Raw genomic sequence first — 13710 nt, forward strand, 5'->3', positions numbered from 1 at the left:
TTTGAATGAAAATGTGAAAAGTCCCAGTTATACAAAATTAATTCCCAGCAAAGGTCCGAACCTCATAATGTCTACATTGCATCCTATAGCCTAGACTGCGGATCGGGCCACATTTTTCTGTCCGAGCCTGGCCCGCACATCCGACCAAGCAGTAACTGAACCCGGCCCGAGCCCGACAGGCATTAAGATATTTATGTCCGAGCTTTTTTTTCTCATACCAATGACACATGTAAATTTGTTTGTGTGGAAAGCCCGCTTTTATTACGCAACTGTAGGAAGGCATTCATCAACAGATGAGCGGATCAGCGCACACGGGGCAACAAGCGCACATTAACACAGGCGCGCACCTACATAATAAGCTTTTTTAAATTTAATATGATCAATGCCTTATCGTGCTGATGTGACCGAGCCCGAACCCGAACATCATTTCTAAATATCTGTCCGAACCCGGCCTGGCCTATCTGCTACCACTGTTCTCTTTATACATCTATGGCTCCCACCCATCGCCGGATCCTAATGCAGTGCTAATGTGTTGATGAGAGGGAAACATTATGAGTGTGTCCCCCCCGCAATTTGGATCACCCTTCCACCAAATTGCAATTCCTGTTCGTTTTCATGCTTAAAGTTTTAAGTGCATGCAGGTTCTACCTTGTGCAAGCATTCCACAGGAGGAAAAGATGAATGGCACTTTGGATTGAAGATTCAAGATGTGCATTATATAGTTTCAATTAAGTGTTGAGATAGAAGTGGATACAGAATATACAAACCCCAATTCCAATGAAGGTGGGTAGTTGTGTAAAACGTATAATATAAACAGAATACAATGATGTGCAAATCCTTTTCAACCTATATTCAATTAAATACACTACAAAGACAATATATTTAATGTCAAAAGTGATAAACTTTATTGTTTTTTACAAATATTCACTAATGATAACAACTTCAGTTGCTCAACAGTCCGAGGTCTCTGTTGTCAAATTTTGCGCATGCCAGTCTAGTACCCGCACTCTTCTACTACGAAGCCACGCTGTTGTAACACATGTAGAATGTGGCTTAGCATGGTCTTGCTGAAATTAGCAGGTACGTCCCTGAAAAGGACATTGCTTGGATGGCAGCATATGTTGCTCCAAAACCTGTATGTACCCTTCACAGATGTGCAAGTTACCCATGCCATGGGCACTTAACACCCCCCCTTGGACTATTTGCTCATGCAGTTGTTCACAAAGTGGTGAACCTCTCCCCCCATCCTTGCTTGGGGATTCTCCTTTTATACCCAATCATGACCAATTAACCTGTCCACCTGTGGAATGTTCCAAACAGGGTTTTTGTTTTAGCATCAACTTTCCTGTGGGGTTTGTACATCTTGTGAAAGTGATACATGTCGCACAAGGACTTTTCCCAGTGATTTTTACAGTAGGTGAGATAGTAAATACAGTTCTTGGTCTTTGATGCTTCAGACATGCAGAGTCTCATACATTTTGTTTCATTTAAGAAGGTTTTAAGATCATGTCAGAATGGAAATATGAGCTGTAGTAGTTATTAATAAAACTTGTCACAGCTGAGTTCACCCACTTTCTGAAGAAGCAGTCTGACACTTATGTCGCCTTGGTTCACGAACACTGCTGCTCCAATAACTGACTTTTACAATGAAGTTGCTTTAATTGCACTTTTCAGTTGAAAGAAAATTAGCATAACACCAAAAGGAGCAAATTATTAGCTTCTAAGGATGTCATGCTGTAATGTCATCTGTTGAAAATGCTCAGTTATTTAAATCACTTTTTGGTTAATTTGTTCGTTGTTTTAACAAAGGAATGGAGACGAAAAGAGATGTACATAGATAATAATAGGAGGATGAAAAAATTTAACATTGAGCGTCAACTTTCACTCATGATATCAATAAAACAAAAAATGGTGGTTTTGTATAGATTTTGTTTAAAAGAATTAAACCTGAAGCACCACAACGCATGTATAATCACAATTAGAGGCAGTAAAAGCCCTCAGAACATCTCTGATCTGAAAAAGTGATTTAAATATCTAATTTTGTAAAACCGCTATAGGCTGTTACTCACATTGTGTAATATGCTAAACGGAAGATTAGAATCTCCAGCTGATCAAAACTATACAAATCCTTTTGTGTGCTCATGTCGGACACACTTGGGTCCTGCACTGAGAAACAGGAGAGGACATGGAAGCTTGTTCTTATCAACACAGCAGCACTTATTGCCAGATAAGATTTTTCAAGAAACTGGGTGTGTGATGATGTAATTATGAGGGTTGTTTTCATCCATTGTGTACAAAAAAAGTAGTTCATGTTCAATTTAGTGTTGGGAATAATGTTACGTTCCACATTCCATTGTGTGAGAAGTCTGAAGAAAGTCATTCTCATCCGTTTTATTTGTATGCTAAATGGCAACACTGTTTTCCTATCTGTGTGAACAGACCTCTTTTGTATCTTCCTACACGAATGTAGCGCTTGTTAGAAAATATGTATATCTTTGTGTGTCTCAATAAACCTTTAGTTTTGATAGTTTCCTGTGAGAAACGTGGTACTGAATGGTAATATAATGCTTGCAGGGTTTTTGCGGGGTCTTAAGTATAAAACAATTTGATGAAGTATTGTGTTCTAGGTCTTCAATAATAACAGGTCTTAGTTTACCCACTGTATGTCCATGTAACGCTACCTCTAAGGCTCCCGCAGCTTTACAATTTTTTTTGTTTTGGATTCTGTGGTGTTGTAGTTCTTTCTTTCGCTAGTCCAAATATAATTCGCTGTATAACGACATACAAATGAGACCAACGTGCAGCGGATTGTACCACAGCTGCTCTGCAACCCCCCTAAGCTACTTGCATGTCGCTTTAGTTCAATTTCAAGAAATTAATTTACTTGCAAGTAATTATGTGACTCTGTATTTCCTTTGTATGTGTTTCTTTTTTAATGTCGTGATATAGGTCTCAAATTTCATTCATAATGGTCTTGAAAAGTCTTAAAGCTATAGTGTGTAGTTTTTGTCTCCCCCATGAGGAATTCGAAATAACGACAACAACACTGTCAGCGCGTCCACATGATACAGCCTTCCGTGATCGCGCACCACCCCCACCCCTCCTCCACGCAGTTGCTAGTAGCCAAGGAGGACACAGAGGATTAAAAAAACACGATGGACTCTTCAGAAGAGGTTATTATCTTCACTTGGGCTTCTGCGCGGAAAAGTCACCGGACAACACAATCTTCTGAACACAGCCATACTGAGAAATACAGAGAGAGTTGTGTGGAGCTGATTTGGCAATGGCTTGAATGTAATGGACGTTCAATAATATCAAAAAGTTACGCACTTTAAATTTGACTTGAAACTGCAGAAACCCTGTAGCCTGACAAGCCAGACACACATCAAGATGTTGGGTCTGGGAACTCACCATTGACAGGGCTCAATCCGAGGGGCGGGATAAACGGTTGTCTTTCAGATTCCCTCTGCATGCAATAGGATAGCACTACAACCAGGCAGAGCGACGAAGAAGGTAGCGGAGCTAGTTGATAGATTAAACTTTTGCCGTATCCGGTCGGCAAAACTCCGATCACATCTTCCTTTTTTAAGAATGTGCTTTTTACAAAGAAAAGCTTAACTCCAAGTCTTCCAGAAGACCGCTGTTGTGTTCCCAGCAGCAGCAGCCATAAGCCCGCCCACCGACTCTATACACAATGTGATTGGCCTGACCAAAATTTGGTTTTTCCAGCTCGCAAGTCAACGGAGAGTAGCTAGACTGACCCTGGCTGCAAAATAAATTTGCTGCCACTAGGGTGCGTCTAGATTTCTAGGCTAGAAACCCTGTGCTTGGAGTGATAAACCATTTGACAGCATTTGATCAAGACATATCATTACAGGAGGTCATTGTGCTCCTGAGATCCTGTGCTATTTATTTTCATTCTAAACATGACAACAAGACCACCAAATTGGATGTAGAACTTTATGTTGGGGCTCAGTTCTTTCAAATCAAGGCTGAAGACCTTTCTTTTTGATGTCGCCTTTCTTTAAATAATTGTTAATTTATAAGTGCTCTGCGAGGCCAGGTTTGGAACCTGTGTTACAACAGAAAAAGAGTTAAAGTATAAGTCCTCTGGGAGGCCCGAGTTGGACTCGGTTAACTTGTTCTTATACTGCACTGTAAATTCTCGTCTTTTATCCATTTTAAATTTTTTTTTTATTGTTTTTAACTGCTCTTTAATGTTTTATGTAAAGCACTTTGAATTGCCCTGTTACTGAAATGTGCTATACAAATAAAGCTGCCTTGCCTTGCATTGCCTTAGCAGCAGCTTAAATGCTGCCAAGGAGCAGCATGCTCGGTTAGACGCTAGAGTCTAAACGGCCAAGCTGCTGGAGGGCACGCATACTGTATTCCCAAGTGGCCTGGTGAAAACGTCAGCCATATATCCTGAGATAGAGCCGCGGGAGCTGCTCAACTAAAACATTTAATTAGGAGGCAGGCCACCAGTTTTCTGATGTGTTTATATCCAAAGGCAATCATTTGAATACCATCAGTATTCATGTCTCCGTCTTAACCTTCTCACAGCACAGAGGATCAGAAATCATGACACACAGTGTTTACTTATTGCAAGCAATCATATTCAGAGCATCATCAGGATCACTGATGTTTTAGAGCGCTACAAACAGCGACTGCATAAGTTCATTATCTTGTTGAGTGATCTAAAGGTTAATATTCTCTGACTTAATCTGTTGTTGCATGATGGTCTTGAGTTTGCCATATTATGCTGTCAGCATATTTTTTGAGCACACAGTTCCTTTGAGCTTGTTTTGGAGAATATTCTATGACAGTATTTGTCATTGTTTTGGATTGTTGCAATAATAATAATAAACACTTGCATAAAGCAAGCATATTCGTGTGGACGAATATGCTTGCTTGTTGCATGTTGAGAAGAGGATTAAAAACTGAGTTACTGAGTTTGATTAATTGCGATTCAATATTTGGATTGCCAGCCCTATCTCTGACCCATCCGATACAATTTAATTTTAAACTTGGGGGCTTTCACAACCTTGTTTACTTCTGTTGAATTGCACTAGAGTTCGTTTCCCCCCTTGGTGCGGTTTGTTTGGGCAGGTGTGAATGCGGCAATCACACTCGGTAGCGTAGCAAAAGCGGATCAAACAAGCGTACCGAGACCTCCTTCATGAGGTGGCCTCGGTACGCTTTCAACCAAACTCTGGAGCGGTTCGTTTGTGGTGAGAACGTGATCCGACCTCGAACCGCACCAACTAAATGATATACTCCACAAGTCTGAGCTAATGTCTCCTGTATGGTCAGGTGTGCTTTGCAATTTGCGATGCAGCAGAGCATAAAACTATAGCAGCTTTCAGTGTTTCTCTCACAGAAATAGACTTACAATCACTCACATCTCTGTGGTCAAACCAGCCGCCGCTAAGGTTGGAGACAGACAGCGGCAGAGCAGAGCGAAGTCTCGGTGATCAGAGCAGACGAAACAATGTCTGATAAATTAAATGAAATGAGCTGGTTTGACCATGGATATGAAAGAAATATGAACTAGTCCAGAACACAGGAACGTCTTCCTGTATTAAATTTCTTGCTCCCGCTCCAGACACATCGGACCAATTAGAGGAGTGAACGTTCTTGCATGATGTGTAATGACGCATTTTGGTACGCTTGGATTTTTCCAGGTGTGAAACGAAACCGAACCAAGGGGAAATTGCTCATCAACTCATCAAGTGAAGAGTATTCCTCTATAACAATAAGTACTAATGACAAAATGTGCAACAATTCAAGTAAAAAGAAAACTCATACAAAAAAGTATGATTTATTTAACACTAAACTCTGATTGAAGAGTGGAAGTACATATCACCTTTCTGCAACGGAGTTCTACCCATTTCAAACCGCGTGGGTGCATGTGTCAGCATTAAGGTTTTGAATCCTTTAACTCATTTTCTACTTGGCGAACAAAACCTGCAAGACAAAAATCTAAACAAACCTCCATTGTGACTTTTACTGGCAAACAGCCACAGCTGGACCCATATTAATGTGTTGGGGATTAGCAAGGTACAGATTCAATTATTGGCAAATTGTCAAAGATGCTTTATCAATATTAATACAGTTATGAATATGTGTATTAGTAACTTAACCAGTGTAGCATTATAGTTTCAATAATCTACTGTATCAAATACAACATATATCAACAAGTACCGTGATGCAGTACTTTCACAGCAATACATTGGGCTCAGTGGTCACAATCATATTAATAGTAAGACGTGCAACAGTAGCACTTACTTCTTAATCACATTCAGTGTTGTAACAAGTTGCCGCAATAGCGGTTACTGACATTAATAACACACACCTATATCTCTCTGCCCAGAAACGTTAGCCTCCTTACTATGTGTGTGTGTTCCCATTTGTTTGATCCCATAGATGCTCTGTGGTAAACAAAACGAATCCGTCTCACTCGTCAGTGATTCACGGAAAAAAATGGTTTCTCTCAAAAGGCAGCGAAGAACCAGTTCAGTCGACACGATTAAGAAAAGCGGTGTCCCTGTTGTCCGATTTCTTCTTCTCTGCTAAAGCCGCACGTGGGACATGTGGTTTCCTTTGTTTCCGAGGTCACGTGCTCTGAGATCTTTGTCTAAAAGATAGTTTAACCACACTGCTCGATTCCCAACAAATGCAAATCAAAAACCATGAAAGCCATTTCCCCATGAGCCAACTCCATTTTGGTTGATCAATCATACATCATCCAATTCAGCCTCAAGCTAATCAGCTGCTCCTGTACAATGTAGCTCACTGCGTCAAGCACTTGAGGCTGATGCCAACATCCGACCAACTTCCACCTCACCGCGTCCAGCATCCAGCATCCATCCAGGATTACTGTGATAATGATTAAGTTGAGAGGTTACACGGCTGGTAAAAACCTAAAAATGTGTTGAGTTCATAGCGATTGAGTTTTACAGAGGTGGGATATGATGAATAATTCAGACCACACTGCATTGACTTGTATGACTCGTATGCATAACGATGGAGGAATATGAGATCCTGAATTTACCGACATCATCACACTTTTTTAAAACCTATTCATGAGTCGTGGATTTGCCATGGCAAATGACTGCGGACCACAAAGTCCACCTAAAACATCAAGAAGTGCTTGTTAAATAGCTTCATAGTCACAGTGAAATAGTGTTCATGTGCTAATGGTGCGATACTGTAAAAGTATATTGTCAAACACACTGTTAATTATTTCTGTTCAAAAACGTTTCGCAAATATTTCCTGTAGCTTTTTTAAATAACTGACACCGAAAATCTGTATTCTTTATGTTGCTCTAAGGCCACTTTGTTTGTAAAAAAAAAGGAAAAAGAACAATTAAATGTCTAAATCTCTGCATTTGACATCACAATTTCTTCCATAAACTGCTAAAAAAAAAAACTGAAATCCTTAAGGGAATTAGTTATGGTCCATCAGCTTGGCTATAAAGTCAATGCCACGGGCTGTGTGTCAGTTGTGGTGAAAATATTGGAGTCTCTTTGAGACAAATCATCACATGTACCGTATATATGCATCCATTTGCTGGCACGCATAAAAACAAAACATGACCCACTAAAGCAGGTCTATGAATAAATTAATATATTCCATGAAATTGCCATGTGTCTCATCTGCTCCACTGCAGCGATTTCATCCTCTCAGAAACGGAAATAAATGAATAGAATGTTAAGTATTCCTCAAAAGTGTTAACAGAAATACGTTTATCCAGATTAACAACAGAGATTATAGCAGGCATATTCTCAGCACAGTGTGTACATGTATGAATTATGAAGAACGATATTGAATAAATCCTCAAATTTGCGTTGCAGATTGAAAAGTAGAGTTGTGTTCTGAGTAAAAGAAATGAACAAGGAGCATCAGCTGAATATTTGAATATTGTATAGCAACGCTGGTCCATTTTGCACAGATAGAATATCAGCCTGCAGTGAACGCTACAAGCTGAAACTCACCTCTCTGGTCAGGGCAGGGTTCTCCTTTCAGCCAATGTCAAGGCGGATGGTTCTTCTTTCAGCCAATGTCAAGGGGGAGGAAATCAATGGCTGCTTATCTTGTCTGCTGTCACACAACGGGAACAGCAGTTAGCAGTATGCTTTTCCACACAGACAATGATACATGGGTAGGCTGGGAGTTTTAATGCTAAATGGTGTCTGGTCAAGGGATTCACTTAGCCCGGCAATATGTAAGGCCATTAATGATGGATGGATGGATAGATAGATGGATAGATAGATAGATAGATAGATAGATAGATAGATAGATAGATAGATAGATACTTTATTGATCCCCAAGGGGAAATTCAAGGTCCCAGTAGCTTAAGACATCACACACAACATTCACATACATCACAAACAGGATGATATAAAAAGCAAATCCACATGGTTTATACTCATTAGGCAACACTGTCATTCCTGCTTGTTCTCCCCGTCAGAAAAAGAAGAGGCATCACTGTGAGTCATGAACATGAGTGAATCACATAGAGGGTGACAAGTAGAGATGTTCCGATACCATTTTTTTTCCTTGCCGATAACTGAACTTGCGTATGGGCCGATACGGAGTACCGATCCAATACCAGTGCGTTAACATGTCTTTACATCTACTTAGACAGCCAGTCATAACGGAAGGAATATTTTCTGGGCTAAATCATGTGGTATCGGAATCAGTGCAACGACTCACGTACTCGCCAATACCAGCAATTAGACAAGAGTGTGATCTCAGCGCGGTATCAACTCACACAGTCTTCAGACCGGACAAGCAGTTGCCATCAGTGGCATCTGGAAAACATCTGTCCAACCTCTGTGCAGCGCTCTATGCAAGCATTTTTGTATGTTTGCTGCATAAAGTAAGAGTGTGTGTGTGAGTGTGAGAGAGTGGTTGTACTGCTCCAAGATCGGAGGAGATGTTTTCAAGGCAGACAAAGATGAAGAGTTTTCTCCCAAAGTGTGTTCAAACAAATGACATCTACAGTTGCAGCCAATTAAAATTCTTCAGGGTGGTGCAGAAACAAACACTTAAGTTCCTTATTCAATGTGTTTCTTTGTAAGCTGTTAAGACATAGCATTCAATTTGGAAAGATTATTGCTATTTATATTGTGGACAAAAGAAACCTTATTTTTGGTCCAATAACATGTATATTACTATGTTACATGGATACTTCAATATTTGTTTGATCTCATTTTCTTTAAAAAGATTTGGTAAGGTTTAAAAAAAAAAAAAAAACAACATGATTTTGGACGTTTTGTAAGTAAATACTTGCAGCACTCACCTCATCCACCTTATATCTGGTGATTCAGTGCCAAAACTGCTGCCTCATTCTTTTAGGCATCTGCGCTCAAAATTGTAACATGTATTTATGTTGTAAGTGAGCTCCAGTCAAAGCAATGATTTTTTGATTCTTAGACATTCAACAAGTGATGAAAACCTGGTCAGTGGGCTGCTGATGCGGAGTGTTTCTGACAGGGTCTGCAGGGGTCCTGCTCAGTACCAACACGATCGGACTCCACTGAGAGCCAATCACATGGAGCCAGCAGGAGCCTAACTCCCCCCAGTGCAGGTGAAAGTCCACCATGGCTCAGGCAATCAATGCTGGCTTTAGTGCATAGTAGATAATTAGTGGTATTGATGGGGTCAGGCAGGGATGGCCTGAGAGGGCTGCTATTTGACTATACTGCATGACTAAACTGAACTGACCTATGAAAGGACCCGTGCTGCCACTCACTGATTCGGACAAACGCTGTTTTGTTGTATGTGTCATAGCAATGTTTGTGTCTTTTTTTTTTTTTTTTGGAATGATGAATCAATTTCCTCTCACGCAGGCGCAGAACGTATGTGGTGGTTGGCCATCGTCTGGTCTCTTTGCGGTGGGTTCAAGTGCAACTTTTTGGCCAAGACAGAGACGACGTGAGTCCAATCCAATTCTGGATGTTTGCATAAAACCCCAGAATATGTTCAATACCAATATTAATATTTGAGAGTTTAAATACTGTTGTAACAAAATGTCAGCCAATATTCTTTCCCCCCCACCCCCCTTTTCTTTTTTTCGTAGACACACAAGATACACAAACATTTTTGATAAGGATCCTTTTAAACGTGGTTATTAAACAACACGTACAGCATATTTTACAGATAAAAAAGAAACTAATCTAATGGAGACACTGTTCCTTAATCACTTCAAACATATCTTTGGAATTTCTGTACTACAATTTCTTGATGGCAGCCCAACATAAAAGCAATTTGTGAAAAAACAGAGGAGGGGGATGTTTTTTCATCATGCACAACAAAACAAAAGCAATAATTAAATCATCCCACTTCCCCATGGATAGTGCCACTTAGCCAGGCATGCCAAAAGACGTATTTAGGAACTTCAATATTCAGTGGAAAATAATCTCAAAAACTGTTTTCAAGCCGGGGAACAGAGTTCACTTCCTGGCGAAAACAAAATCCTTTTACCCAGATAACCCTCGTTCGTACCTTAGGAGTGTTTAATCCAAACCATGATCTTTTTCCTCAATTGAACTTGTCGTTTTGGTGCCTAAACTTAACTGTCATCGCCAGATCAGGGATATATTCGCACCCTGGGTATATCTGCAATGAGCTAGAATCAGCCAATACAGTGTATGAACTCCGTGTTTATGGATTTACCCATTTACTCACGTATTCATTTACTTCCCAAATTATTTTCTAAATTACTTATTTACACACACACACACACACACACACACACACACACACACACACACACACACACAGACACTTACTTTTAACTGACAGTCAAGTCAATAAGGTGGGACAGAAAAGTCAGGATAAGTATTTTCAAACTTTCCAGGTAAGTCCAGACGAGATGGCAAGCCAGCAGGGAGAGAGAGAGGGATTTCAACGTCACAGAGAGGGACCGGTCGTAGAGTTGCAACCCTAAAGTGGATTTTCATGTTTGTCTGGTAAAAAAAAGAAAATAGGAAACTTCTGAGTGCTTCTTCAAAGGTTACTATTCACTGCATAGTGATACAATGTGTTAATGGACACTGGCTCGGGCTGTGGGGGAGCTATGTTGTGTTTGTAAGACACAGTATGACAGGAGAGAAAGCTGTCATCACAAATAGCCGCCCCAAAGTTAATTCTCAGTGCAGCTTGGATAGTGCTCTGAAAAAGGTGTCCACACGTTGCTTGCTGGCCTGCTTAAAAACAATGAAAACATATTCTTACCCATTTCTTGTTGATATGCTAAGCATGCTATGTTTAGGCACAGCTGACATCCTTTGGGGGGGAGGGTCTCCTCAGTATCTCCTTTTGCAACAACACTGAAAATGATGTCGAAATTGCCTGTTATGGAAACACAGCCAGAAACAGCACAGCATACCAATGTGTGCATACTCACTGCAGCTTTGCTTTGGCGTTTTTTAATATAAATACGCCATGCCAGTTGAGCACACATTCAGATTAAAGACTAACCGTAACCTGGGGAATTTGGGACTGTAGTTGACAAAGGTGTTGGTGACAACAGTGGCTCTGAAGAAAAGAAAAAAACAGCAACAAAGAGAATGTTTAATCAGAGCAATTGTTTTGTAATAGTTGTCCCTCAACAGGTTAGAGAGATGCCAATAATGAACCCACAATCAATACGATCTCCTACATATATGTACAACTACTTCCCAACATCGACTGCCTTGACTCTAATTTGCATCAGACAATAAGGGAGATATTTACTCTTATTGGTAAATATCCCCTTCCAAGCTGTTAAGCACTAAACAGTTAATTGCTTTTGGCTGCACTGTGGTTTGGTGGATGCTAGATCAGACCCAATGGATGTGTCGATGTCGACGCGGGCGTACTATGCAGCCGTCGTCGCTCAGGCTTCAGATCACGCGATTTTGGTTGGCCACGCTAATGGTCCTCACGCCTGTTGTGAATTTTGCGCTATATTCAGTCTCTTTTTCTCAGGCGTTCTCTATGCTTAACCGCATTGTTGTAGTGTACAAAAAAAGTAACAACACGCCAGCTTACATCTGACGCCATCTTTATAGCCATAACTCCAGCAGGAAATAGGTTGGCTCTTGTTAGCAAGAACATGCAAATGTGTTGATTCTTTGATTTCATGCAATTACTGTAATTGCCATTCATGGTGGCCTTAAAATGGAGAAAACGTGATGAAGTGCCATATAGGCTGTCCTACATGCTAGAAAACCTTCTGGGTGCTGTGGCCCCACCGCATGTAGCTGTTGCCCTTTTTTCACTTTTTTAGCCCCTGGCTTTCAGACGGCCTGAGTCTGCCACTGCCACAGGTTACGATACCTAATCTCTGTATGGAGCTAAGTGTTTCAGCACACTGGACCTGCAGAGGGCATCAGGGACAACAAGACAGCTGTTGAGACTCCCTTTGTCTTGTTTAGTTTCAAGGCTATGCAGTTTGGTCTTAAGAATGCCAGAGCAATGTTCCAAAGGTTGATGGAGAGGGGGTCCTCTGGGCTTGTTATAAATTCCCCTTAATTTTTGTTCGATAATCACTGGGCTTTGGCTGACCTGTCAACATCAGGCTATTTTGTGTTTCGACACATACAGGCGTCCTCTTGCAGGATGAAGACAGGATTGCAGTTCAGTGTTTTCTCAGCAGCTCAGCAGGAGAAAACCTTTTGTTTTGTGCTTTTTTACAGTACTTTCCAGACATGCGGATGACTACCCAGGGGATGCACAAGACCTGTGTCCTTGATTTGCAGTGGCCATTGTGAAGGTAAAACACCACGACAACAAACATGGCCATTTGGAACCAAACTCGCGAACAGAACACAGATAAGAAGCGCAAAACTTAGCATCTGAACTCATCATATTAAGCTACCAGAGGAATCATTGCAACACAAGAGAAGGCCGTGAAATCAGCATTTTCAGTTATGAAATATTTCAACAAATGAATATTTATTTGTACCCAGTTTTGGTTACACAACACGTTTCCCAGAAATGTGGTGTTCTGGACCTTTTTAGAGCTTGAACATCACCCACTAAATCCACTCTGAACCACTGATCATTGGACTATTTTTTTTTATATTTGAGTATCCTTGCTCTAGATAAACATCACATTAATTCCTGCATAGGCACTAAATGTTGCTAATATTACATCATATGGTAGAAATAGCTGCATTCAAACATTCATACTTCACTGAATTTGAAAAAAAAACCACATTTTAAACTGAACATTAACATTTAAATACACAGTGGACGGACAATAGTGCGCACAGTTGGCTTCCATACGGTAGCTTTACTAAAGGTGGTAAGTGTTTGTGCATGTACTCAGGAAACACTGCCTAAATGAGTATTTGCTGCTGCTTCTTCATTGGTGGTTCCCTTCTATGTGTAGCACCGTCCACCTTCATGACACTGCAGCCTAGCAACCAAATCTGCAGCTTATGCCTTTACATCATGAGTGGGACACCCACTCGTGATGTAAAGGCCCACACAAACTATACTGAGCAAAATAGGAAACTGCCCTGAGTTAGACCCCATCTGAATGTATTGATTGCTCAATGACATGCTCGCCTATTGTTTCTCAATACAAGGTGCAGGGCTTTTGATACATAGCAACTACAAAAAAAATAGATAGCTATTTTATTTATATTAGCTGACCTTCATACAAACAGCAAAAGCAGCCATTCCATTCGATTGCTTTGCAGCTAAACTTC

General features: G+C 40.6%; 1 long non-coding RNA gene across 1 annotated transcript in view; it reads left to right on the top strand.

Annotated features, from left to right (window-relative positions):
* The window catches only part of LOC114571116 (uncharacterized), a 136498-nt gene extending 123737 nt beyond the window's left edge, over positions 1-12761 (top strand). The window contains exons 2-4 of the long non-coding RNA XR_003694615.1: positions 9859-9943; positions 10869-10980; positions 12691-12761. This is a non-coding gene — a long non-coding RNA (uncharacterized LOC114571116). The remainder of the gene's footprint in view (positions 1-9858; positions 9944-10868; positions 10981-12690) is intronic.
* The last annotated feature ends 949 nt before the right edge of the window (positions 12762-13710 follow it).

The sequence above is a fragment of the Perca flavescens genome, chromosome 16 (genome assembly GCF_004354835.1).
Source record: "Perca flavescens isolate YP-PL-M2 chromosome 16, PFLA_1.0, whole genome shotgun sequence".
Taxonomy (NCBI): domain Eukaryota; kingdom Metazoa; phylum Chordata; class Actinopteri; order Perciformes; family Percidae; genus Perca; species Perca flavescens.